Source organism: Rhinoderma darwinii (genome assembly GCF_050947455.1).
Source record: "Rhinoderma darwinii isolate aRhiDar2 chromosome 5 unlocalized genomic scaffold, aRhiDar2.hap1 SUPER_5_unloc_16, whole genome shotgun sequence".
Taxonomy (NCBI): Eukaryota; Metazoa; Chordata; class Amphibia; order Anura; family Rhinodermatidae; genus Rhinoderma; species Rhinoderma darwinii.
Genome location: NW_027461772.1, coordinates 511,445 through 537,678, shown reverse-complemented (window position 1 = coordinate 537,678; position 26,234 = coordinate 511,445). Strand labels below are relative to the sequence as shown.

The 26,234-nt window shown below is 46.2% G+C and overlaps 14 non-coding genes across 14 annotated transcripts; all 14 read right to left on the bottom strand.

Annotated features, from left to right (window-relative positions):
- Positions 1 to 354: 354 nt before the first annotated feature.
- On the bottom strand, positions 355 to 545 carry LOC142686044 (U2 spliceosomal RNA). Its single transcript, XR_012855429.1, has one exon. It is a non-coding gene; the product is annotated as a U2 spliceosomal RNA (small nuclear RNA).
- Positions 546 to 1,851: 1,306 nt separating this feature from the next.
- Positions 1,852 to 2,042, bottom strand: LOC142686043 (U2 spliceosomal RNA). The gene has a single exon (XR_012855428.1). It is a non-coding gene; the product is annotated as a U2 spliceosomal RNA (small nuclear RNA).
- A 1,303-nt stretch (positions 2,043 to 3,345) lies between these two features.
- On the bottom strand, positions 3,346 to 3,536 carry LOC142686042 (U2 spliceosomal RNA). Its single transcript, XR_012855427.1, has one exon. It is a non-coding gene; the product is annotated as a U2 spliceosomal RNA (small nuclear RNA).
- Positions 3,537 to 4,861: 1,325 nt separating this feature from the next.
- Positions 4,862 to 5,052, bottom strand: LOC142686041 (U2 spliceosomal RNA). Its single transcript, XR_012855426.1, has one exon. It is a non-coding gene; the product is annotated as a U2 spliceosomal RNA (small nuclear RNA).
- A 1,325-nt stretch (positions 5,053 to 6,377) lies between these two features.
- Positions 6,378 to 6,568, bottom strand: LOC142686039 (U2 spliceosomal RNA). Its single transcript, XR_012855424.1, has one exon. It is a non-coding gene; the product is annotated as a U2 spliceosomal RNA (small nuclear RNA).
- Positions 6,569 to 7,889: 1,321 nt separating this feature from the next.
- Positions 7,890 to 8,080, bottom strand: LOC142686038 (U2 spliceosomal RNA). Its single transcript, XR_012855423.1, has one exon. It is a non-coding gene; the product is annotated as a U2 spliceosomal RNA (small nuclear RNA).
- Positions 8,081 to 9,411: 1,331 nt separating this feature from the next.
- LOC142686037 (U2 spliceosomal RNA) lies at positions 9,412 to 9,602 on the bottom strand. The gene has a single exon (XR_012855422.1). It is a non-coding gene; the product is annotated as a U2 spliceosomal RNA (small nuclear RNA).
- Positions 9,603 to 10,910: 1,308 nt separating this feature from the next.
- On the bottom strand, positions 10,911 to 11,101 carry LOC142685919 (U2 spliceosomal RNA). The gene has a single exon (XR_012855348.1). It is a non-coding gene; the product is annotated as a U2 spliceosomal RNA (small nuclear RNA).
- Positions 11,102 to 12,406: 1,305 nt separating this feature from the next.
- LOC142686036 (U2 spliceosomal RNA) lies at positions 12,407 to 12,597 on the bottom strand. The gene has a single exon (XR_012855421.1). It is a non-coding gene; the product is annotated as a U2 spliceosomal RNA (small nuclear RNA).
- A 1,297-nt stretch (positions 12,598 to 13,894) lies between these two features.
- On the bottom strand, positions 13,895 to 14,085 carry LOC142686035 (U2 spliceosomal RNA). The gene has a single exon (XR_012855420.1). It is a non-coding gene; the product is annotated as a U2 spliceosomal RNA (small nuclear RNA).
- A 1,321-nt stretch (positions 14,086 to 15,406) lies between these two features.
- Positions 15,407 to 15,597, bottom strand: LOC142685917 (U2 spliceosomal RNA). The gene has a single exon (XR_012855346.1). It is a non-coding gene; the product is annotated as a U2 spliceosomal RNA (small nuclear RNA).
- A 1,316-nt stretch (positions 15,598 to 16,913) lies between these two features.
- On the bottom strand, positions 16,914 to 17,108 carry LOC142685971 (U2 spliceosomal RNA). Its single transcript, XR_012855380.1, has one exon. It is a non-coding gene; the product is annotated as a U2 spliceosomal RNA (small nuclear RNA).
- A 6,630-nt stretch (positions 17,109 to 23,738) lies between these two features.
- On the bottom strand, positions 23,739 to 23,929 carry LOC142686033 (U2 spliceosomal RNA). Its single transcript, XR_012855419.1, has one exon. It is a non-coding gene; the product is annotated as a U2 spliceosomal RNA (small nuclear RNA).
- A 1,320-nt stretch (positions 23,930 to 25,249) lies between these two features.
- LOC142685918 (U2 spliceosomal RNA) lies at positions 25,250 to 25,440 on the bottom strand. The gene has a single exon (XR_012855347.1). It is a non-coding gene; the product is annotated as a U2 spliceosomal RNA (small nuclear RNA).
- Positions 25,441 to 26,234: the final 794 nt, after the last annotated feature.

Genomic DNA, 26,234 nt, shown 5'->3' with positions numbered 1-26,234 from the left:
CTGCATCAATCAATCAATCAATCAATCAATCAATCAATCAATCAATCAATCAATCAGTGGCTGACTCAGGTGCAGCTCTTTAACTTACCTAAAAGGGAGGGCGGAGAGAAGACAAGGAAGGTGAATGAGCTGTTCCAATGTGAAATGCCGGAAACACAGAAACACAGACGACACACAACAAGAGGTGGCAATCTATTCATTAATTGCATTTAATCAATGAGCTCATTATCACTCATGCATTGTCCAACAGGTGTTGAAATAATGGGATTAAAAGGGGAGATCCCATCAGAAAGACAAAAACAATAGCAAACACAAATAGCACTTTTGGAATCTGATTTTAGTAAACACATAAGGGAAGGGTGCACCGGTCCTGGAAATACTGCAATACCAGGTCAATGCGTGGAGTGGACAGAGCAAGCTCTATTTCCATCTCCCTGTTCTAAAAATCCATTTAATATATGGTCCCCAGATAGGGGACGTATCAGATATTAAACTGATAAGAACAGATACTACACTTGATCTTAGCCAAAAGGCCGAGAAGCGATAACCCGAATGGGCCTGGCGTTGACCGAGCCTGCCTAATACTGCTGTTCACCCCTTGCAGCGATTCAGCCTACTCCTAGGCAATTCCATGGGGCCCTGCAGGCTCACACACATTTACAGCTACTAAGCGGGAGGTGAATAAAGGCCGGAGAGGAAGCTACACAGGATTTGCTTCTTTTGCTTGCACCACAATGCAGTGCTGAAAGAGGAGGAATCGACATAAAAACGCCTTCTTGGCAACGCCCAAATGCCCTCCTGCCGTGCAAATACTGGCAGCAGCAGCAGCAGCAGCAGCAGCAGTAAGTGCATGCCCACAGCCACCCCTTGTTCCTTCACAACTTGTATTAGCTTTAATCCAGTCCAGTGCTGCCTGCTGAGCAGCACTGACCAACACTGCCTGGGCCCAGGCTTTTATCTCTGAGGCCCCATTATGATGTCAGAAAGCTGGCTCTGGAATCCTGAGGGCTCCACTATGACACGTGCAAAGTTCCGTCTGAACTTTATATAAGACGGTGAGGCTCAGTCAGTCACTCAGTGTTGCCTGAGAGGGCAACACTGCAACAAACAGCCGGCCGCCAGGCTGTCTTTTTTTTGCACATTTATTTGCCTCCAGGAGGCCACAAGAGGGAGACAAGGGACTGCAAAATGGAAAATAGGCATCCACCAACTTTACAGACAACTTCTCCTTGCTCCTACAACCTCCATCCTTGCACAGTTTGTTATTCTTCTAGGTAACATAGTAACAAATCCAAATTGCTGCTCTCTTTGTAGGCAAGCAAGGCTTTGTTGCAACTGCAATTCTTACTTCTTCTTGAAATGTAGGGACGACAGTACATTCCATCACATCCATCTAGTGTACACAGGTAGGTCCATTGTGGCGGGCAGGCGAGCGGGCGGGCTGCTTTATTGGCTGTTTGCTGTTCCCCTACTCCACTCCACTATTTGACTGTGGTGCTGCATCAATCAATCAATCAATCAATCAATCAATCAATCAATCAATCAATCAATCAGTGGCTGGCTCAGGTGCAGCTCTTTAACTTACCTAAAAGGGAGGGCGGAGAGAAGACAAGGAAGGTGAATGAGCTGTTCCAATGTGAAATGCCGGAAACACAGAAACACAGACGACACACAACAAGAGGTGGCAATCTATTCATTAATTGCATTTAATCAATGAGCTCATTATCACTCATGCATTGTCCAACAGGTGTTGAAATAATGGGATTAAAAGGGGAGATCCCATCAGAAAGACAAAAACAATAGCAAACACAAATAGCACTTTTGGAATCTGATTTTAGTAAACACATAAGGGAAGGGTGCACCGGTCCTGGAAATACTGCAATACCAGGTCAATGCGTGGAGTGGACAGAGCAAGCTCTATTTCCATCTCCCTGTTCTAAAAATCCATTTAATATATGGTCCCCAGATAGGGGACGTATCAGATATTAAACTGATAAGAACAGATACTACACTTGATCTTAGCCAAAAGGCCGAGAAGCGATAACCCGAATGGGCCTGGCGTTGACCGAGCCTGCCTAATACTGCTGTTCACCCCTTGCAGCGATTCAGCCTACTCCTAGGCAATTCCATGGGGCCCTGCAGGCTCACACACATTTACAGCTACTAAGCGGGAGGTGAATAAAGGCCGGAGAGGAAGCTACACAGGATTTGCTTCTTTTGCTTGCACCACAATGCAGTGCTGAAAGAGGAGGAATCGACATAAAAACGCCTTCTTGGCAACGCCCAAATGCCCTCCTGCCGTGCAAATACTGGCAGCAGCAGCAGCAGCAGCAGCAGTAAGTGCATGCCCACAGCCACCCCTTGTTCCTTCACAACTTGTATTAGCTTTAATCCAGTCCAGTGCTGCCTGCTGAGCAGCACTGACCAACACTGCCTGGGCCCAGGCTTTTATCTCTGAGGCCCCATTATGATGTCAGAAAGCTGGCTCTGGAATCCTGAGGGCTCCACTATGACACGTGCAAAGTTCCGTCTGAACTTTATATAAGACGGTGAGGCTCAGTCAGTCACTCAGTGTTGCCTGAGAGGGCAACACTGCAACAGCCGGCCGCCAGGCTGTCTTTTTTTTGCACATTTATTTGCCTCCAGGAGGCCACAAGAGGGAGACAAGGGACTGCAAAATGGAAAATAGGCATCCACCAACTTTACAGACAACTTCTCCTTGCTCCTACAACCTCCATCCTTGCACAGTTTGTTATTCTTCTAGGTAACATAGTAACAAATCCAAATTGCTGCTCTCTTTGTAGGCAAGCAAGGCTTTGTTGCAACTGCAATTCTTACTTCTTCTTGAAATGTAGGGACGACAGTACATTCCATCACATCCATCTAGTGTACACAGGTAGGTCCATTGTGGCGGGCAGGCGAGCGGGCGGGCTGCTTTATTGGCTGTTTGCTGTTCCCCTACTCCACTCCACTATTTGACTGTGGTGCTGCATCAATCAATCAATCAATCAATCAATCAATCAATCAATCAATCAATCAATCAATCAGTGGCTGGCTCAGGTGCAGCTCTTTAACTTACCTAAAAGGGAGGGCGGAGAGAAGACAAGGAAGGTGAATGAGCTGTTCCAATGTGAAATGCCGGAAACACAGAAACACAGACGACACACAACAAGAGGTGGCAATCTATTCATTAATTGCATTTAATCAATGAGCTCATTATCACTCATGCATTGTCCAACAGGTGTTGAAATAATGGGATTAAAAGGGGAGATCCCATCAGAAAGACAAAAACAATAGCAAACACAAATAGCACTTTTGGAATCTGATTTTAGTAAACACATAAGGGAAGGGTGCACCGGTCCTGGAAATACTGCAATACCAGGTCAATGCGTGGAGTGGACAGAGCAAGCTCTATTTCCATCTCCCTGTTCTAAAAATCCATTTAATATATGGTCCCCAGATAGGGGACGTATCAGATATTAAACTGATAAGAACAGATACTACACTTGATCTTAGCCAAAAGGCCGAGAAGCGATAACCCGAATGGGCCTGGCGTTGACCGAGCCTGCCTAATACTGCTGTTCACCCCTTGCAGCGATTCAGCCTACTCCTAGGCAATTCCATGGGGCCCTGCAGGCTCACACACATTTACAGCTACTAAGCGGGAGGTGAATAAAGGCCGGAGAGGAAGCTACACAGGATTTGCTTCTTTTGCTTGCACCACAATGCAGTGCTGAAAGAGGAGGAATCGACATAAAAACGCCTTCTTGGCAACGCCCAAATGCCCTCCTGCCGTGCAAATACTGGCGGCAGCAGCAGCAGCAGCAGCAGCAGCAGCAGCAGCAGCAGTAAGTGCATGACCACAGCCACCCCTTGTTCCTTCACAACTTGTATTAGCTTTAATCCAGTCCAGTGCTGCCTGCTGAGCAGCACTGACCAACACTGCCTGGGCCCAGGCTTTTATCTCTGAGGCCCCATTATGATGTCAGAAAGCTGGCTCTGGAATCCTGAGGGCTCCACTATGACACGTGCAAAGTTCCGTCTGAACTTTATATAAGACGGTGAGGCTCAGTCAGTCACTCAGTGTTGCCTGAGAGGGCAACACTGCAACAGCCGGCCGCCAGGCTGTCTTTTTTTTGCACATTTATTTGCCTCCAGGAGGCCACAAGAGGGAGACAAGGGACTGCAAAATGGAAAATAGGCATCCACCAACTTTACAGACAACTTCTCCTTGCTCCTACAACCTCCATCCTTGCACAGTTTGTTATTCTTCTAGGTAACATAGTAACAAATCCAAATTGCTGCTCTCTTTGTAGGCAAGCAAGGCTTTGTTGCAACTGCAATTCTTACTTCTTCTTGAAATGTAGGGACGACAGTACATTCCATCACATCCATCTAGTGTACACAGGTAGGTCCATTGTGGCGGGCAGGCGAGCGGGCGGGCTGCTTTATTGGCTGTTTGCTGTTCCCCTACTCCACTCCACTATTTGACTGTGGTGCTGCATCAATCAATCAATCAATCAATCAATCAATCAATCAATCAATCAATCAATCAATCAATCAGTGGCTGGCTCAGGTGCAGCTCTTTAACTTACCTAAAAGGGAGGGCGGAGAGAAGACAAGGAAGGTGAATGAGCTGTTCCAATGTGAAATGCCGGAAACACAGAAACACAGACGACACACAACAAGAGGTGGCAATCTATTCATTAATTGCATTTAATCAATGAGCTCATTATCACTCATGCATTGTCCAACAGGTGTTGAAATAATGGGATTAAAAGGGGAGATCCCATCAGAAAGACAAAAACAATAGCAAACACAAATAGCACTTTTGGAATCTGATTTTAGTAAACACATAAGGGAAGGGTGCACCGGTCCTGGAAATACTGCAATACCAGGTCAATGCGTGGAGTGGACAGAGCAAGCTCTATTTCCATCTCCCTGTTCTAAAAATCCATTTAATATATGGTCCCCAGATAGGGGACGTATCAGATATTAAACTGATAAGAACAGATACTACACTTGATCTTAGCCAAAAGGCCGAGAAGCGATAACCCGAATGGGCCTGGCGTTGACCGAGCCTGCCTAATACTGCTGTTCACCCCTTGCAGCGATTCAGCCTACTCCTAGGCAATTCCATGGGGCCCTGCAGGCTCACACACATTTACAGCTACTAAGCGGGAGGTGAATAAAGGCCGGAGAGGAAGCTACACAGGATTTGCTTCTTTTGCTTGCACCACAATGCAGTGCTGAAAGAGGAGGAATCGACATAAAAACGCCTTCTTGGCAACGCCCAAATGCCCTCCTGCCGTGCAAATACTGGCAGCAGCAGCAGCAGCAGCAGCAGCAGCAGTAAGTGCATGCCCACAGCCACCCCTTGTTCCTTCACAACTTGTATTAGCTTTAATCCAGTCCAGTGCTGCCTGCTGAGCAGCACTGACCAACACTGCCTGGGCCCAGGCTTTTATCTCTGAGGCCCCATTATGATGTCAGAAAGCTGGCTCTGGAATCCTGAGGGCTCCACTATGACACGTGCAAAGTTCCGTCTGAACTTTATATAAGACGGTGAGGCTCAGTCAGTCACTCAGTGTTGCCTGAGAGGGCAACACTGCAACAGCCGGCCGCCAGGCTGTCTTTTTTTTGCACATTTATTTGCCTCCAGGAGGCCACAAGAGGGAGACAAGGGACTGCAAAATGGAAAATAGGCATCCACCAACTTTACAGACAACTTCTCCTTGCTCCTACAACCTCCATCCTTGCACAGTTTGTTATTCTTCTAGGTAACATAGTAACAAATCCAAATTGCTGCTCTCTTTGTAGGCAAGCAAGGCTTTGTTGCAACTGCAATTCTTACTTCTTCTTGAAATGTAGGGACGACAGTACATTCCATCACATCCATCTAGTGTACACAGGTAGGTCCATTGTGGCGGGCAGGCGAGCGGGCGGGCTGCTTTATTGGCTGTTTGCTGTTCCCCTACTCCACTCCACTATTTGACTGTGGTGCTGCATCAATCAATCAATCAATCAATCAATCAATCAATCAATCAATCAATCAATCAATCAATCAATCAATCAATCAGTGGCTGGCTCAGGTGCAGCTCTTTAACTTACCTAAAAGGGAGGGCGGAGAGAAGACAAGGAAGGTGAATGAGCTGTTCCAATGTGAAATGCCGGAAACACAGAAACACAGACGACACACAACAAGAGGTGGCAATCTATTCATTAATTGCATTTAATCAATGAGCTCATTATCACTCATGCATTGTCCAACAGGTGTTGAAATAATGGGATTAAAAGGGGAGATCCCATCAGAAAGACAAAAACAATAGCAAACACAAATAGCACTTTTGGAATCTGATTTTAGTAAACACATAAGGGAAGGGTGCACCGGTCCTGGAAATACTGCAATACCAGGTCAATGCGTGGAGTGGACAGAGCAAGCTCTATTTCCATCTCCCTGTTCTAAAAATCCATTTAATATATGGTCCCCAGATAGGGGACGTATCAGATATTAAACTGATAAGAACAGATACTACACTTGATCTTAGCCAAAAGGCCGAGAAGCGATAACCCGAATGGGCCTGGCGTTGACCGAGCCTGCCTAATACTGCTGTTCACCCCTTGCAGCGATTCAGCCTACTCCTAGGCAATTCCATGGGGCCCTGCAGGCTCACACACATTTACAGCTACTAAGCGGGAGGTGAATAAAGGCCGGAGAGGAAGCTACACAGGATTTGCTTCTTTTGCTTGCACCACAATGCAGTGCTGAAAGAGGAGGAATCGACATAAAAACGCCTTCTTGGCAACGCCCAAATGCCCTCCTGCCGTGCAAATACTGGCAGCAGCAGCAGCAGCAGCAGCAGCAGCAGTAAGTGCATGCCCACAGCCACCCCTTGTTCCTTCACAACTTGTATTAGCTTTAATCCAGTCCAGTGCTGCCTGCTGAGCAGCACTGACCAACACTGCCTGGGCCCAGGCTTTTATCTCTGAGGCCCCATTATGATGTCAGAAAGCTGGCTCTGGAATCCTGAGGGCTCCACTATGACACGTGCAAAGTTCCGTCTGAACTTTATATAAGACGGTGAGGCTCAGTCAGTCACTCAGTGTTGCCTGAGAGGGCAACACTGCAACAGCCGGCCGCCAGGCTGTCTTTTTTTTGCACATTTATTTGCCTCCAGGAGGCCACAAGAGGGAGACAAGGGACTGCAAAATGGAAAATAGGCATCCACCAACTTTACAGACAACTTCTCCTTGCTCCTACAACCTCCATCCTTGCACAGTTTGTTATTCTTCTAGGTAACATAGTAACAAATCCAAATTGCTGCTCTCTTTGTAGGCAAGCAAGGCTTTGTTGCAACTGCAATTCTTACTTCTTCTTGAAATGTAGGGACGACAGTACATTCCATCACATCCATCTAGTGTACACAGGTAGGTCCATTGTGGCGGGCAGGCGAGCGGGCGGGCTGCTTTATTGGCTGTTTGCTGTTCCCCTACTCCACTCCACTATTTGACTGTGGTGCTGCATCAATCAATCAATCAATCAATCAATCAATCAATCAATCAATCAATCAATCAATCAATCAATCAATCAGTGGCTGGCTCAGGTGCAGCTCTTTAACTTACCTAAAAGGGAGGGCGGAGAGAAGACAAGGAAGGTGAATGAGCTGTTCCAATGTGAAATGCCGGAAACACAGAAACACAGACGACACACAACAAGAGGTGGCAATCTATTCATTAATTGCATTTAATCAATGAGCTCATTATCACTCATGCATTGTCCAACAGGTGTTGAAATAATGGGATTAAAAGGGGAGATCCCATCAGAAAGACAAAAACAATAGCAAACACAAATAGCACTTTTGGAATCTGATTTTAGTAAACACATAAGGGAAGGGTGCACCGGTCCTGGAAATACTGCAATACCAGGTCAATGCGTGGAGTGGACAGAGCAAGCTCTATTTCCATCTCCCTGTTCTAAAAATCCATTTAATATATGGTCCCCAGATAGGGGACGTATCAGATATTAAACTGATAAGAACAGATACTACACTTGATCTTAGCCAAAAGGCCGAGAAGCGATAACCCGAATGGGCCTGGCGTTGACCGAGCCTGCCTAATACTGCTGTTCACCCCTTGCAGCGATTCAGCCTACTCCTAGGCAATTCCATGGGGCCCTGCAGGCTCACACACATTTACAGCTACTAAGCGGGAGGTGAATAAAGGCCGGAGAGGAAGCTACACAGGATTTGCTTCTTTTGCTTGCACCACAATGCAGTGCTGAAAGAGGAGGAATCGACATAAAAACGCCTTCTTGGCAACGCCCAAATGCCCTCCTGCCGTGCAAATACTGGCAGCAGCAGCAGCAGCAGCAGCAGCAGCAGCAGCAGTAAGTGCATGCCCACAGCCACCCCTTGTTCCTTCACAACTTGTATTAGCTTTAATCCAGTCCAGTGCTGCCTGCTGAGCAGCACTGACCAACACTGCCTGGGCCCAGGCTTTTATCTCTGAGGCCCCATTATGATGTCAGAAAGCTGGCTCTGGAATCCTGAGGGCTCCACTATGACACGTGCAAAGTTCCGTCTGAACTTTATATAAGACGGTGAGGCTCAGTCAGTCACTCAGTGTTGCCTGAGAGGGCAACACTGCAACAGCCGGCCGCCAGGCTGTCTTTTTTTTGCACATTTATTTGCCTCCAGGAGGCCACAAGAGGGAGACAAGGGACTGCAAAATGGAAAATAGGCATCCACCAACTTTACAGACAACTTCTCCTTGCTCCTACAACCTCCATCCTTGCACAGTTTGTTATTCTTCTAGGTAACATAGTAACAAATCCAAATTGCTGCTCTCTTTGTAGGCAAGCAAGGCTTTGTTGCAACTGCAATTCTTACTTCTTCTTGAAATGTAGGGACGACAGTACATTCCATCACATCCATCTAGTGTACACAGGTAGGTCCATTGTGGCGGGCAGGCGAGCGGGCGGGCTGCTTTATTGGCTGTTTGCTGTTCCCCTACTCCACTCCACTATTTGACTGTGGTGCTGCATCAATCAATCAATCAATCAATCAATCAATCAATCAATCAATCAATCAATCAATCAATCAATCAATCAATCAGTGGCTGGCTCAGGTGCAGCTCTTTAACTTACCTAAAAGGGAGGGCGGAGAGAAGACAAGGAAGGTGAATGAGCTGTTCCAATGTGAAATGCCGGAAACACAGAAACACAGACGACACACAACAAGAGGTGGCAATCTATTCATTAATTGCATTTAATCAATGAGCTCATTATCACTCATGCATTGTCCAACAGGTGTTGAAATAATGGGATTAAAAGGGGAGATCCCATCAGAAAGACAAAAACAATAGCAAACACAAATAGCACTTTTGGAATCTGATTTTAGTAAACACATAAGGGAAGGGTGCACCGGTCCTGGAAATACTGCAATACCAGGTCAATGCGTGGAGTGGACAGAGCAAGCTCTATTTCCATCTCCCTGTTCTAAAAATCCATTTAATATATGGTCCCCAGATAGGGGACGTATCAGATATTAAACTGATAAGAACAGATACTACACTTGATCTTAGCCAAAAGGCCGAGAAGCGATAACCCGAATGGGCCTGGCGTTGACCGAGCCTGCCTAATACTGCTGTTCACCCCTTGCAGCGATTCAGCCTACTCCTAGGCAATTCCATGGGGCCCTGCAGGCTCACACACATTTACAGCTACTAAGCGGGAGGTGAATAAAGGCCGGAGAGGAAGCTACACAGGATTTGCTTCTTTTGCTTGCACCACAATGCAGTGCTGAAAGAGGAGGAATCGACATAAAAACGCCTTCTTGGCAACGCCCAAATGCCCTCCTGCCGTGCAAATACTGGCAGCAGCAGCAGCAGCAGCAGCAGCAGCAGCAGTAAGTGCATGCCCACAGCCACCCCTTGTTCCTTCACAACTTGTATTAGCTTTAATCCAGTCCAGTGCTGCCTGCTGAGCAGCACTGACCAACACTGCCTGGGCCCAGGCTTTTATCTCTGAGGCCCCATTATGATGTCAGAAAGCTGGCTCTGGAATCCTGAGGGCTCCACTATGACACGTGCAAAGTTCCGTCTGAACTTTATATAAGACGGTGAGGCTCAGTCAGTCACTCAGTGTTGCCTGAGAGGGCAACACTGCAACAGCCGGCCGCCAGGCTGTCTTTTTTTTGCACATTTATTTGCCTCCAGGAGGCCACAAGAGGGAGACAAGGGACTGCAAAATGGAAAATAGGCATCCACCAACTTTACAGACAACTTCTCCTTGCTCCTACAACCTCCATCCTTGCACAGTTTGTTATTCTTCTAGGTAACATAGTAACAAATCCAAATTGCTGCTCTCTTTGTAGGCAAGCAAGGCTTTGTTGCAACTGCAATTCTTACTTCTTCTTGAAATGTAGGGACGACAGTACATTCCATCACATCCATCTAGTGTACACAGGTAGGTCCATTGTGGCGGGCAGGCGAGCGGGCGGGCTGCTTTATTGGCTGTTTGCTGTTCCCCTACTCCACTCCACTATTTGACTGTGGTGCTGCATCAATCAATCAATCAATCAATCAATCAATCAATCAATCAATCAATCAATCAGTGGCTGGCTCAGGTGCAGCTCTTTAACTTACCTAAAAGGGAGGGCGGAGAGAAGACAAGGAAGGTGAATGAGCTGTTCCAATGTGAAATGCCGGAAACACAGAAACACAGACGACACACAACAAGAGGTGGCAATCTATTCATTAATTGCATTTAATCAATGAGCTCATTATCACTCATGCATTGTCCAACAGGTGTTGAAATAATGGGATTAAAAGGGGAGATCCCATCAGAAAGACAAAAACAATAGCAAACACAAATAGCACTTTTGGAATCTGATTTTAGTAAACACATAAGGGAAGGGTGCACCGGTCCTGGAAATACTGCAATACCAGGTCAATGCGTGGAGTGGACAGAGCAAGCTCTATTTCCATCTCCCTGTTCTAAAAATCCATTTAATATATGGTCCCCAGATAGGGGACGTATCAGATATTAAACTGATAAGAACAGATACTACACTTGATCTTAGCCAAAAGGCGGAGAAGCGATAACCCGAATGGGCCTGGCGTTGACCGAGCCTGCCTAATACTGCTGTTCACCCCTTGCAGCGATTCAGCCTACTCCTAGGCAATTCCATGGGGCCCTGCAGGCTCACACACATTTACAGCTACTAAGCGGGAGGTGAATAAAGGCCGGAGAGGAAGCTACACAGGATTTGCTTCTTTTGCTTGCACCACAATGCAGTGCTGAAAGAGGAGGAATCGACATAAAAACGCCTTCTTGGCAACGCCCAAATGCCCTCCTGCCGTGCAAATACTGGCAGCAGCAGCAGCAGCAGCAGCAGCAGCAGTAAGTGCATGCCCACAGCCACCCCTTGTTCCTTCACAACTTGTATTAGCTTTAATCCAGTCCAGTGCTGCCTGCTGAGCAGCACTGACCAACACTGCCTGGGCCCAGGCTTTTATCTCTGAGGCCCCATTATGATGTCAGAAAGCTGGCTCTGGAATCCTGAGGGCTCCACTATGACACGTGCAAAGTTCCGTCTGAACTTTATATAAGACGGTGAGGCTCAGTCAGTCACTCAGTGTTGCCTGAGAGGGCAACACTGCAACAGCCGGCCGCCAGGCTGTCTTTTTTTTGCACATTTATTTGCCTCCAGGAGGCCACAAGAGGGAGACAAGGGACTGCAAAATGGAAAATAGGCATCCACCAACTTTACAGACAACTTCTCCTTGCTCCTACAACCTCCATCCTTGCACAGTTTGTTATTCTTCTAGGTAACATAGTAACAAATCCAAATTGCTGCTCTCTTTGTAGGCAAGCAAGGCTTTGTTGCAACTGCAATTCTTACTTCTTCTTGAAATGTAGGGACGACAGTACATTCCATCACATCCATCTAGTGTACACAGGTAGGTCCATTGTGGCGGGCAGGCGAGCGGGCGGGCTGCTTTATTGGCTGTTTGCTGTTCCCCTACTCCACTCCACTATTTGACTGTGGTGCTGCATCAATCAATCAATCAATCAATCAATCAATCAATCAATCAATCAATCAATCAGTGGCTGGCTCAGGTGCAGCTCTTTAACTTACCTAAAAGGGAGGGCGGAGAGAAGACAAGGAAGGTGAATGAGCTGTTCCAATGTGAAATGCCGGAAACACAGAAACACAGACGACACACAACAAGAGGTGGCAATCTATTCATTAATTGCATTTAATCAATGAGCTCATTATCACTCATGCATTGTCCAACAGGTGTTGAAATAATGGGATTAAAAGGGGAGATCCCATCAGAAAGACAAAAACAATAGCAAACACAAATAGCACTTTTGGAATCTGATTTTAGTAAACACATAAGGGAAGGGTGCACCGGTCCTGGAAATACTGCAATACCAGGTCAATGCGTGGAGTGGACAGAGCAAGCTCTATTTCCATCTCCCTGTTCTAAAAATCCATTTAATATATGGTCCCCAGATAGGGGACGTATCAGATATTAAACTGATAAGAACAGATACTACACTTGATCTTAGCCAAAAGGCCGAGAAGCGATAACCCGAATGGGCCTGGCGTTGACCGAGCCTGCCTAATACTGCTGTTCACCCCTTGCAGCGATTCAGCCTACTCCTAGGCAATTCCATGGGGCCCTGCAGGCTCACACACATTTACAGCTACTAAGCGGGAGGTGAATAAAGGCCGGAGAGGAAGCTACACAGGATTTGCTTCTTTTGCTTGCACCACAATGCAGTGCTGAAAGAGGAGGAATCGACATAAAAACGCCTTCTTGGCAACGCCCAAATGCCCTCCTGCCGTGCAAATACTGGCAGCAGCAGCAGCAGCAGCAGCAGCAGCAGTAAGTGCATGCCCACAGCCACCCCTTGTTCCTTCACAACTTGTATTAGCTTTAATCCAGTCCAGTGCTGCCTGCTGAGCAGCACTGACCAACACTGCCTGGGCCCAGGCTTTTATCTCTGAGGCCCCATTATGATGTCAGAAAGCTGGCTCTGGAATCCTGAGGGCTCCACTATGACACGTGCAAAGTTCCGTCTGAACTTTATATAAGACGGTGAGGCTCAGTCAGTCACTCAGTGTTGCCTGAGAGGGCAACACTGCAACAGCCGGCCGCCAGGCTGTCTTTTTTTTGCACATTTATTTGCCTCCAGGAGGCCACAAGAGGGAGACAAGGGACTGCAAAATGGAAAATAGGCATCCACCAACTTTACAGACAACTTCTCCTTGCTCCTACAACCTCCATCCTTGCACAGTTTGTTATTCTTCTAGGTAACATAGTAACAAATCCAAATTGCTGCTCTCTTTGTAGGCAAGCAAGGCTTTGTTGCAACTGCAATTCTTACTTCTTCTTGAAATGTAGGGACGACAGTACATTCCATCACATCCATCTAGTGTACACAGGTAGGTCCATTGTGGCGGGCAGGCGAGCGGGCGGGCTGCTTTATTGGCTGTTTGCTGTTCCCCTACTCCACTCCACTATTTGACTGTGGTGCTGCATCAATCAATCAATCAATCAATCAATCAATCAATCAATCAATCAGTGGCTGGCTCAGGTGCAGCTCTTTAACTTACCTAAAAGGGAGGGCGGAGAGAAGACAAGGAAGGTGAATGAGCTGTTCCAATGTGAAATGCCGGAAACACAGAAACACAGACGACACACAACAAGAGGTGGCAATCTATTCATTAATTGCATTTAATCAATGAGCTCATTATCACTCATGCATTGTCCAACAGGTGTTGAAATAATGGGATTAAAAGGGGAGATCCCATCAGAAAGACAAAAACAATAGCAAACACAAATAGCACTTTTGGAATCTGATTTTAGTAAACACATAAGGGAAGGGTGCACCGGTCCTGGAAATACTGCAATACCAGGTCAATGCGTGGAGTGGACAGAGCAAGCTCTATTTCCATCTCCCTGTTCTAAAAATCCATTTAATATATGGTCCCCAGATAGGGGACGTATCAGATATTAAACTGATAAGAACAGATACTACACTTGATCTTAGCCAAAAGGCCGAGAAGCGATAACCCGAATGGGCCTGGCGTTGACCGAGCCTGCCTAATACTGCTGTTCACCCCTTGCAGCGATTCAGCCTACTCCTAGGCAATTCCATGGGGCCCTGCAGGCTCACACACATTTACAGCTACTAAGCGGGAGGTGAATAAAGGCCGGAGAGGAAGCTACACAGGATTTGCTTCTTTTGCTTGCACCACAATGCAGTGCTGAAAGAGGAGGAATCGACATAAAAACGCCTTCTTGGCAACGCCCAAATGCCCTCCTGCCGTGCAAATACTGGCAGCAGCAGCAGCAGCAGCAGCAGCAGCAGTAAGTGCATGCCCACAGCCACCCCTTGTTCCTTCACAACTTGTATTAGCTTTAATCCAGTCCAGTGCTGCCTGCTGAGCAGCACTGACCAACACTGCCTGGGCCCAGGCTTTTATCTCTGAGGCCCCATTATGATGTCAGAAAGCTGGCTCTGGAATCCTGAGGGCTCCACTATGACACGTGCAAAGTTCCGTCTGAACTTTATATAAGACGGTGAGGCTCAGTCAGTCACTCAGTGTTGCCTGAGAGGGCAACACTGCAACAGCCGGCCGCCAGGCTGTCTTTTTTTTGCACATTTATTTGCCTCCAGGAGGCCACAAGAGGGAGACAAGGGACTGCAAAATGGAAAATAGGCATCCACCAACTTTACAGACAACTTCTCCTTGCTCCTACAACCTCCATCCTTGCACAGTTTGTTATTCTTCTAGGTAACATAGTAACAAATCCAAATTGCTGCTCTCTTTGTAGGCAAGCAAGGCTTTGTTGCAACTGCAATTCTTACTTCTTCTTGAAATGTAGGGACGACAGTACATTCCATCACATCCATCTAGTGTACACAGGTAGGTCCATTGTGGCGGGCAGGCGAGCGGGCGGGCTGCTTTATTGGCTGTTTGCTGTTCCCCTACTCCACTCCACTATTTGACTGTGGTGCTGCATCAATCAATCAATCAATCAATCAATCAATCAATCAATCAATCAATCAATCAATCAATCAATCAATCAGTGGCTGGCTCAGGTGCAGCTCTTTAACTTACCTAAAAGGGAGGGCGGAGAGAAGACAAGGAAGGTGAATGAGCTGTTCCAATGTGAAATGCCGGAAACACAGAAACACAGACGACACACAACAAGAGGTGGCAATCTATTCATTAATTGCATTTAATCAATGAGCTCATTATCACTCATGCATTGTCCAACAGGTGTTGAAATAATGGGATTAAAAGGGGAGATCCCATCAGAAAGACAAAAACAATAGCAAACACAAATAGCACTTTTGGAATCTGATTTTAGTAAACACATAAGGGAAGGGTGCACCGGTACTGGAAATACTGCAATACCAGGTCAATGCGTGGAGTGGACAGAGCAAGCTCTATTTCCATCTCCCTGTTCTAAAAATCCATTTAATATATGGTCCCCAGATAGGGGACGTATCAGATATTAAACTGATAAGAACAGATACTACACTTGATCTTAGCCAAAAGGCCGAGAAGCGATAACCCGAATGGGCCTGGCGTTGACCGAGCCTGCCTAATACTGCTGTTCACCCCTTGCAGCGATTCAGCCTACTCCTAGGCAATTCCATGGGGCCCTGCAGGCTCACACACATTTACAGCTACTAAGCGGGAGGTGAATAAAGGCCGGAGAGGAAGCTACACAGGATTTGCTTCTTTTGCTTGCACCACAATGCAGTGCTGAAAGAGGAGGAATCGACATAAAAACGCCTTCTTGGCAACGCCCAAATGCCCTCCTGCCGTGCAAATACTGGCAGCAGCAGCAGCAGCAGCAGTAAGTGCATGCCCACAGCCACCCCTTGTTCCTTCACAACTTGTATTAGCTTTAATCCAGTCCAGTGCTGCCTGCTGAGCAGCACTGACCAACACTGCCTGGGCCCAGGCTTTTATCTCTGAGGCCCCATTATGATGTCAGAAAGCTGGCTCTGGAATCCTGAGGGCTCCACTATGACACGTGCAAAGTTCCGTCTGAACTTTATATAAGACGGTGAGGCTCAGTCAGTCACTCAGTGTTGCCTGAGAGGGCAACACTGCAACAGCCGGCTGCCAGGCTGTCTTTTTTTTGCACATTTATTTGCCTCCAGGAGGCCACAAGAGGGAGACAAGGGACTGCAAAATGGAAAATAGGCATCCACCAACTTTACAGACAACTTATCCTTGCTCCTACAACCTCCATCCTTGCACAGTTTGTTATTCTTCTAGGTAACATAGTAACAAATCCAAATTGCTGCTCTCTTTGTAGGCAAGCAAGGCTTTGTTGCAACTGCAATTCTTACTTCTTCTTGAAATGTAGGGACGACAGTACATTCCATCACATCCATCTAGTGTACACAGGTAGGTCCATTGTGGCGGGCAGGCGAGCGGGCGGGCTGCTTTATTGGCTGTTTGCTGTTCCCCTACTCCACTCCACTATTTGACTGTGGTGCTGCATCAATCAATCAATCAATCAATCAATCAATCAATCAATCAATCAATCAATCAATCAATCAATCAATCAATCAGTGGCTGGCTCAGGTGCAGCTCTTTAACTTACCTAAAAGGGAGGGCGGAGAGAAGACAAGGAAGGTGAATGAGCTGTTCCAATGTGAAATGCCGGAAACACAGAAACACAGACGACACACAACAAGAGGTGGCAATCTATTCATTAATTGCATTTAATCAATGAGCTCATTATCACTCATGCATTGTCCAACAGGTGTTGAAATAATGGGATTAAAAGGGGAGATCCCATCAGAAAGACAAAAACAATAGCAAACACAAATAGCACTTTTGGAATCTGATTTTAGTAAACACATAAGGGAAGGGTGCACCGGTCCTGGAAATACTGCAATACCAGGTCAATGCGTGGAGTGGACAGAGCAAGCTCTATTTCCATCTCCCTGTTCTAAAAATCCATTTAATATATGGTCCCCAGATAGGGGACGTATCAGATATTAAACTGATAAGAACAGATTTTTTTTCAGTTGGCTACCCCCTCGCGGGGGTGTCAATGATTTATTAATAAAAAAAAATTCAATTTTACAATAAATAACATTACAATTACGTCAAACATTTTCACATTGTTACAATAGTAAAATCAATTTAGCATTAATATTTATAGGGGGACATGGTGGCAAATCTTTATTTATTGGAGTTCCAGTCAGTCACAAACCATTTATTTAGAAGGGTGGCATTTGCTTTCCTGTCAATTAAATAATATAAATACATCTCACTAAAACAAAGACCTAAAACATCATCCGTTGTTAAAACGTCGTGTTTAAAAAGAAGGATGTTCCTGGCCTTCCAAAGAGCTTCTTTAGCGCAATTCATCGTCTTCCATGCTATTGTCTTCTGATTCGCGGTTGGGCATCCAAATTGTCCATATAAAATATCATTGTAACATATGTCCTTCAGGTCTGCCATCTTTTCCATAAGAGGGAATATCTTTTTCCAAAAATGTTGTGCAAAGTAACATGTCCAAAGTAAATGACGCACTGTCTCCTCAGCCTGGCAGCCTTCCCTCGGGCAGACGGCAGACCTCGCGAATCTTCTTCTGTATTGGAATGCCCGGCATGGAAGACATTGATGAATGCAGCTCCAGGCCAGGTCCTTCTGTGTGTTAAAGAGATAAAATATGTTAGACATTTTCCAGATAAAACCACTGCGTTTTTCGTTAAAATTGTCTATTCTGCTGACCGCATCCTCTCTTTTTAGGTCATTTATAAGCTTCTTGCTATTTTTAAGATCATTAATACTCTTCCCTTTTAATTTAAATAAAGCAACTATTTTTTCTAAAATTACATATTGTGGGGGTAAATTAAAAGCATAAGGTGAGGTTAAAATAATCTGGAACCACCCACACCTTCGCATAAAAAACCCTGTATTATAACGTAAATAAAACGACCAATAGTGCTCTTTAAAAAGGGAATTAAAACAGAAGCTAAAAAATTTTAGTAAAAGAAACCTATTAAAATCTGGAAAGTCTTTGCCACCCTTTGGTTTGGACTTCATCACGATTCCTCTCTTTAATTTCTCCATTCTGGAACTCCAAAAGAAAGTAAAACAAGCTTTGGTTATTTTTCTCAGTAAAACCGTGGGAGGAGGGAAAACCATACTCAGATATAAAAGCAGGGGTAAAATGACCATTTTAATAATTAAAATTTTTCCCTCCATAGTAAGCTTCCTCATATTCCACATACATATCTTCTTGTTTACTTTCTGCGCCACCATGTCCCAACTGATAAAACCATTGTCGTACTCACTGAAGGAGACCCCTAAAATTTTAATATTATCCGACACAGGAACTGGTATGTCACTAAAAACCATGCTTCCTACGCTTAAAATACTACTCTTGCTAAAGTTTATCTTAAAACTGGAAGCACAGCAATAAAACTCTATCTGCTTGAGGGCTCTCTGAAGCGACCGGGTGTCCCTGCATAAAACCGCTACATCATCCATGTACCCCACTGCTTTAGCCTCTATGCCGCCTCCCCCTGGCAGGGGGACTCCACGTATCATCTTGTCTCGGCGAATTGCGCATAATAGAGGCTCTAACGCACATATAAAAAGCAGTGGGGACAAGGGACACCCCTGCTTCACCCCAGAGTTTAAAAATACGTCCTGTGTCTTAAAACCATTTACTAAAATCTTACTTGTACAATTTTTATAAAAGGCTTTGATGGATAATAAAAATCCTTCAGGTATACCCATACGCTCTAAAACCTTAAACAAATAAAAGTGAGAGACACGGTCAAAAGCTTTTTCAAAGTCTATTGATAAAATTGCTAAATTATTCTTCCTAGACCTCGTGTCCTCAATCACATCTTTAATAAGGTTAAGATTGTCCCAGATGCTGCGGCCTGGCACCCCACATACTTGGTTGGAATGTATTATGTGGGGTATTATGGCTTTCATCCGGTTCGCACATAATTTAGCCATGATCTTGTAGTCGCTGTTTAGAAGGGTTATTGGTCTCCAGTTCTTTAAAACTGCGATGTCACCCGTCTTGTATAATAGGGAGACCTCACCCTTCTGCCAGGACTTAGGCAGCATCTTGGATTTAAAAACTTCTGCGTATAGTAAAAACAAATCTTCTTTTAAAAGATCATAAAATTTTACATAAAACTCACTGGGTATACCGTCCGGACCAGGAACTTTACCTGCTTTAAAACTTTTAACTGTTTCTAAAATCTCCTGCTCCGTCAGGTCCTGCAATAAAAAATTCTGGGAGACAGGGTCTAAAACAGTGGTAATCTCCTTCAGTGAGTCACGCATAAAATCACGATCCACAGTCTTAACGTTAAAAAGGTCAGTATAAAACTCATGAACTTTACTTAAAAGACCCTGTACATCCGACACACCTTCAATATTTTTGATGACAGCCCTTTTATTGTTGATTTTTTTAAAAAAGTACCTGGAGCAGGTCTCGTTCTCCTCTATATTTTGAATTTTTGAACGAAAGATTATTTCTTTACCTTTCTGCTCCAGGCACTGGGCTATCTCCTTTTTGAGGTCGGTGATGTCGGCTTCCACTTCTATTTCATTGTCTCGCATTTTGTACAGGGTCTGCAGACGGGTGTTTAGTGTATTAAAAACAGCATATTTTATTTTGGCTTTTGCCACACTCTTTTTAATAAAAAAATCTTTTATTTTACTTTTCATCTTCTCCCACCATGCACTGATGGGAGCTCTAGTATCTCTCACCCGCCTGCTTTTCTTGTAAAATTCAATAAAATCGGTTAAAACCTGTGGATCATCTAAAAGGGAAACATTCATCTTCCAGGACTTCTTACAAATAAGATTATTAAGATCACGCTTCACATAAAAAGATAAAAGCCTATGATCTGAAAACACGTTGGTTAAAACTTCACATTTAAAAGGCAGTAAGTTCTCATTACAAAATATAAAATCTATCCTGGAGCTACAGGTGGCGTTGCTCCAGGTAACGCCGGCTTCCTCTGGACTGCTCCTGTTGCATTCTTTGTAAACATCTTTTAAATTAAAATCGCTCACCATATTTTTGAGCAGTCCAGAGGTCTTATCGTAATTTCTGCTTGTAGCACTTGTAAGCCGGCGTTCCCCTCTCAGGATACAGTTAAAATCACCTGCGAGGATAAAAGGCTCAGTTGTGTTAATAAAAAGAGGTAAAACTTCTAGCATTTCTGCCCTCTCATTTTTATCAGGTGAGCCGTAAAAATTTAAAAACTGCCATTTCACACCGTCAATAAAAGCCTTAACCAATAAAATACGTCCTGGTAAGATTTCTTGAATAAAATCAATTAAAACGTTTCCCTTAAAAAGAATGGCGACCCCTGCTGATCTGGACTCGTTTGATCCAGACCAGACGGATGGACCATATTTCCAATCTTCTTTATATTTGGTGTACTTCATCGTATGGGGAATACCGCACTCCTGCAGGAAAAAAACAGAGGCTGCCAGGCAAGATAAAAAATTGAAGAGAGCAACCCTTCTTACTTTAGACTTGGCGCCCCTCACGTTGAGGGATATTCCCTTTAGTTCAGACATTGTGGAGTTTTGAATGCGTATTTGATTTTAAAATAATAAATAGTAGCGGTATTTTAAAATCACACATTTTCTCCACCAGCAATACCAAATATCTCACTTGGGCTCAGATACCCGCCCCCGTCCGAATCATTTGTCAGGAGGGAGAACGAAGGAGAGGAACTACCTTCGCTGAGGGTAACGCCAGCAACCAAACTTCTGCGTACGGGGAGCCCAAACTCATTCGGATCTCCCTGGGTCTCAAACGGTTGACCGTCTAGGTCGGGTGGGTCCCCAAGGGGGCTCGCACCTCCCCCCTGGGACCGTGCAGGCCCTTCTGGAGGGGGAGGTTGCGCACAAGGTGGGGTGTCAGTTTCCACGGGGGGAACAGTGCCCGCCCTCCTCACCAGTCGCGGCGAGGAGGGGGTTCTAGGAGGAGCCGCATCGTTTTTCACCGTTGTGTCCATCTGCTCCTCCCCTGTCTCCCCCCTACTGACTCTGGCTTGCCTCCCTTTTTTACGGGGACCCACCGGCACCTCGTCCTCTTCCTCCGACGAGGATGCCAGAGACCCAGGGCTTGGAGCAGGCCCGGCACCCCCTGAGCAACCAGCCTTCTGGGATGCCTCAGTTTTTCCGGCCTGCTCCTTTTCCGCCTTCCGCTTAGTCTGCCGCTTTTCCTTCGCACTGGGCTCCCCTTTATCCTCCAAGGTTGCTGGCTGCGAGGTACCTGTTTTGGCTCCAGTCCCTCGCACCTTTGAAGCCCAGGTACCTCTCTCCTCTTTCGTGTGGCTGGTCTGTTCCTCTCCCTGGGGACGGGTTTGGTCCGCTGGTGGAGCACGTGGGGGCGCTCCGGGTTGCTCATCTTCTTCGCCTCGGTACCTATAGGGGCAAGAAAAATACAGATGACCAGTTTTCTGACAAAAGTTACATTTTTTTTCTCCTGTGCATTCTCTAATTGTGTGCTCTTTGCTTCCGCAGTTCCTGCAGGTGACATCGCAGTTGTAACTGGTATGCCCATAGGTACCGCAGGCCCTGCAGAAGTTTGGCATCCCCGAGAAGTAGAGGTCGCCATTCACTGTTCCAATTTTAAAACGAGCCGGTGGGAGTCTCGTATTTTGGGTGGAGGGGTCCTTTATCAAAGTCACTAAGTACTTCCACTTGACGGTCCACACACCGCACTCGTTCATAACTCTCCCCATAAGCTTGATGTTCTTGAAGTAGGCAGCTAAGAATGCTGCCACTTCCTGGTCCTTCACATATGGGGAATACATCTTAATCACCACGAGTTTGGTTACCTCAAAAGCATGCTCTATTACCTGGACTCCCAAAGACGTGAGTTGAACTTTTTCCCTCTCAGCTTTGTCCATAGCATCACGGAGGATACCTTCTCCAACAAAAGTTATGTCAAAAACTCCACGCCTTGGGTAATCCTGGATCGCCAAAATTTCATGCTTGCGGACCGCCAGCAACTTCTCGAGGATTTCGTATACGAGGAACTTGACACCTCGTGGACCGCCTCCACCCTCTGCCAAGATGACTCTAGCAGAGTTTCGCAGCCGGGCGTATACCGGCACCGCATCGGGTTCGCCTGCCATTAGCGTGGCCAGGTCGAACCGCGCAGCTTTCGCTGCGCCCCTTGACGTACAGAGACCAAGGGGCTGGGGGGATCGCAACTCGTTGCTCAGGACTAAGCCTCTCTCCCAAATAGCAGCACGGGGGTGAAGTCCAGGCGAACCTGGACGATCCCCCGAGGCCGAGAGAGAGGGTACCTGAGCACCTTCTGACTAAAAACCTCCTGTATAAATACACTTGGTCTTAGCCAAAAGGCCGAGAAGCGATAACCCGAATGGGCCTGGCGTTGACCGAGCCTGCCTAATACTGCTGTTCACCCCTTGCAGCGATTCAGCCTACTCCTAGGCAATTCCATGGGGCCCTGCAGGCTCACACACATTTACAGCTACTAAGCGGGAGGTGAATAAAGGCCGGAGAGGAAGCTACACAGGATTTGCTTCTTTTGCTTGCACCACAATGCAGTGCTGAAAGAGGAGGAATCGACATAAAAACGCCTTCTTGGCAACGCCCAAATGCCCTCCTGCCGTGCAAATACTGGCAGCAGCAGCAGCAGCAGCAGCAGCAGCAGTAAGTGCATGCCCACAGCCACCCCTTGTTCCTTCACAACTTGTATTAGCTTTAATCAAGTCCAGTGCTGCCTGCTGAGCAGCACTGACCAACACTGCCTGGGCCCAGGCTTTTATCTCTGAGGCCCCATTATGATGTCAGAAAGCTGGCTCTGGAATCCTGAGGGCTCCACTATGACACGTGCAAAGTTCCGTCTGAACTTTATATAAGACGGTGAGGCTCAGTCAGTCACTCAGTGTTGCCTGAGAGGGCAACACTGCAACAGCCGGCCGCCAGGCTGTCTTTTTTTTGCACATTTATTTGCCTCCAGGAGGCCACAAGAGGGAGACAAGGGACTGCAAAATGGAAAATAGGCATCCACCAACTTTACAGACAACTTCTCCTTGCTCCTACAACCTCCATCCTTGCACAGTTTGTTATTCTTCTAGGTAACATAGTAACAAATCCAAATTGCTGCTCTCTTTGTAGGCAAGCAAGGCTTTGTTGCAACTGCAATTCTTACTTCTTCTTGAAATGTAGGGACGACAGTACATTCCATCACATCCATCTAGTGTACACAGGTAGGTCCATTGTGGCGGGCAGGCGAGCGGGCGGGCTGCTTTATTGGCTGTTTGCTGTTCCCCTACTCCACTCCACTATTTGACTGTGGTGCTGCATCAATCAATCAATCAATCAATCAATCAATCAATCAATCAATCAATCAATCAGTGGCTGGCTCAGGTGCAGCTCTTTAACTTACCTAAAAGGGAGGGCGGAGAGAAGACAAGGAAGGTGAATGAGCTGTTCCAATGTGAAATGCCGGAAACACAGAAACACAGACGACACACAACAAGAGGTGGCAATCTATTCATTAATTGCATTTAATCAATGAGCTCATTATCACTCATGCATTGTCCAACAGGTGTTGAAATAATGGGATTAAAAGGGGAGATCCCATCAGAAAGACAAAAACAATAGCAAACACAAATAGCACTTTTGGAATCTGATTTTAGTAAACACATAAGGGAAGGGTGCACCGGTCCTGGAAATACTGCAATACCAGGTCAATGCGTGGAGTGGACAGAGCAAGCTCTATTTCCATCTCCCTGTTCTAAAAATCCATTTAATATATGGTCCCCAGATAGGGGACGTATCAGATATTAAACTGATAAGAACAGATACTACACTTGATCTTAGCCAAAAGGCCGAGAAGCGATAACCCGAATGGGCCTGGCGTTGACCGAGCCTGCCTAATACTGCTGTTCACCCCTTGCAGCGATTCAGCCTACTCCTAGGCAATTCCATGGGGCCCTGCAGGCTCACACACATTTACAGCTACTAAGCGGGAGGTGAATAAAGGCCGGAGAGGAAGCTACACAGGATTTGCTTCTTTTGCTTGCACCACAATGCAGTGCTGAAAGAGGAGGAATCGACATAAAAACGCCTTCTTGGCAACGCCCAAATGCCCTCCTGCCGTGCAAATACTGGCAGCAGCAGCAGCAGCAGCAGCAGCAGCAGCAGTAAGTGCATGCCCACAGCCACCCCTTGTTCCTTCACAACTTGTATTAGCTTTAATCCAGTCCAGTGCTGCCTGCTGAGCAGCACTGACCAACACTGCCTGGGCCCAGGCTTTTATCTCTGAGGCCCCATTATGATGTCAGAAAGCTGGCTCTGGAATCCTGAGGGCTCCACTATGACACGTGCAAAGTTCCGTCTGAACTTTATATAAGACGGTGAGGCTCAGTCAGTCACTCAGTGTTGCCTGAGAGGGCAACACTGCAACAGCCGGCCGCCAGGCTGTCTTTTTTTTGCACATTTATTTGCCTCCAGGAGGCCACAAGAGGGAGACAAGGGACTGCAAAATGGAAAATAGGCATCCACCAACTTTACAGACAACTTCTCCTTGCTCCTACAACCTCCATCCTTGCACAGTTTGTTATTCTTCTAGGTAACATAGTAACAAATCCAAATTGCTGCTCTCTTTGTGGGCAAGCAAGGCTTTGTTGCAACTGCAATTCTTACTTATTCTTGAAATGTAGGGACGACAGTACATTCCATCACATCCATCTAGTGTACACAGGTAGGTCCATTGTGGCGGGCAGGCGAGCGGGCGGGCTGCTTTATTGGCTGTTTGCTGTTCCCCTACTCCACTCCACTATTTGACTGTGGTGCTGCATCAATCAATCAATCAATCAATCAATCAATCAATCAATCAATCAATCAATCAATCAATCAATCAGTGGCTGGCTCAGGTGCAGCTCTTTAACTTACCTAAAAGGGAGGGCGGAGAGAAGACAAGGAAGGTGAATGAGCTGTTCCAATGTGAAATGCCGGAAACACAGAAACACAGACGACACACAACAAGAGGTGGCAATCTATTCATTAATTGCATTTAATCAATGAGCTCATTATCACTCATGCATTGTCCAACAGGTGTTGAAATAATGGGATTAAAAGGGGAGATCCCATCAGAAAGACAAAAACAATAGCAAACACAAATAGCACTTTTGGAATCTGATTTTAGTAAACACATAAGGGAAGGGTGCACCGGTCCTGGAAATACTGCAATACCAGGTCAATGCGTGGAGTGGACAGAGCAAGCTCTATTTCCATCTCCCTGTTCTAAAAATCCATTTAATATATGGTCCCCAGATAGGGGACGTATCAGATATTAAACTGATAAGAACAGATACTACACTTGATCTTAGCCAAAAGGCCGGGAAGCGATAACCCGAATGGGCCTGGCGTTGACCGAGCCTGCCTAATACTGCTGTTCACCCCTTGCAGCGATTCAGCCTACTCCTAGGCAATTCCATGGGGCCCTGCAGGCTCACACACATTTACAGCTACTAAGCGGGAGGTGAATAAAGGCCGGAGAGGAAGCTACACAGGATTTGCTTCTTTTGCTTGCACCACAATGCAGTGCTGAAAGAGGAGGAATCGACATAAAAACGCCTTCTTGGCAACGCCCAAATGCCCTCCTGCCGTGCAAATACTGGCAGCAGCAGCAGCAGCAGCAGCAGCAGCAGTAAGTGCATGCCCACAGCCACCCCTTGTTCCTTCACAACTTGTATTAGCTTTAATCCAGTCCAGTGCTGCCTGCTGAGCAGCACTGACCAACACTGCCTGGGCCCAGGCTTTTATCTCTGAGGCCCCATTATGATGTCAGAAAGCTGGCTCTGGAATCCTGAGGGCTCCACTATGACACGTGCAAAGTTCCGTCTGAACTTTATATAAGACGGTGAGGCTCAGTCAGTCACTCAGTGTTGCCTGAGAGGGCAACACTGCAACAGCCGGCCGCCAGGCTGTCTTTTTTTTGCACATTTATTTGCCTCCAGGAGGCCACAAGAGGGAGACAAGGGACTGCAAAATGGAAAATAGGCATCCACCAACTTTACAGACAACTTCTCCTTGCTCCTACAACCTCCATCCTTGCACAGTTTGTTATTCTTATAGGTAACATAGTAACAAATCCAAATTGCTGCTCTCTTTGTAGGCAAGCAAGGCTTTGTTGCAACTGCA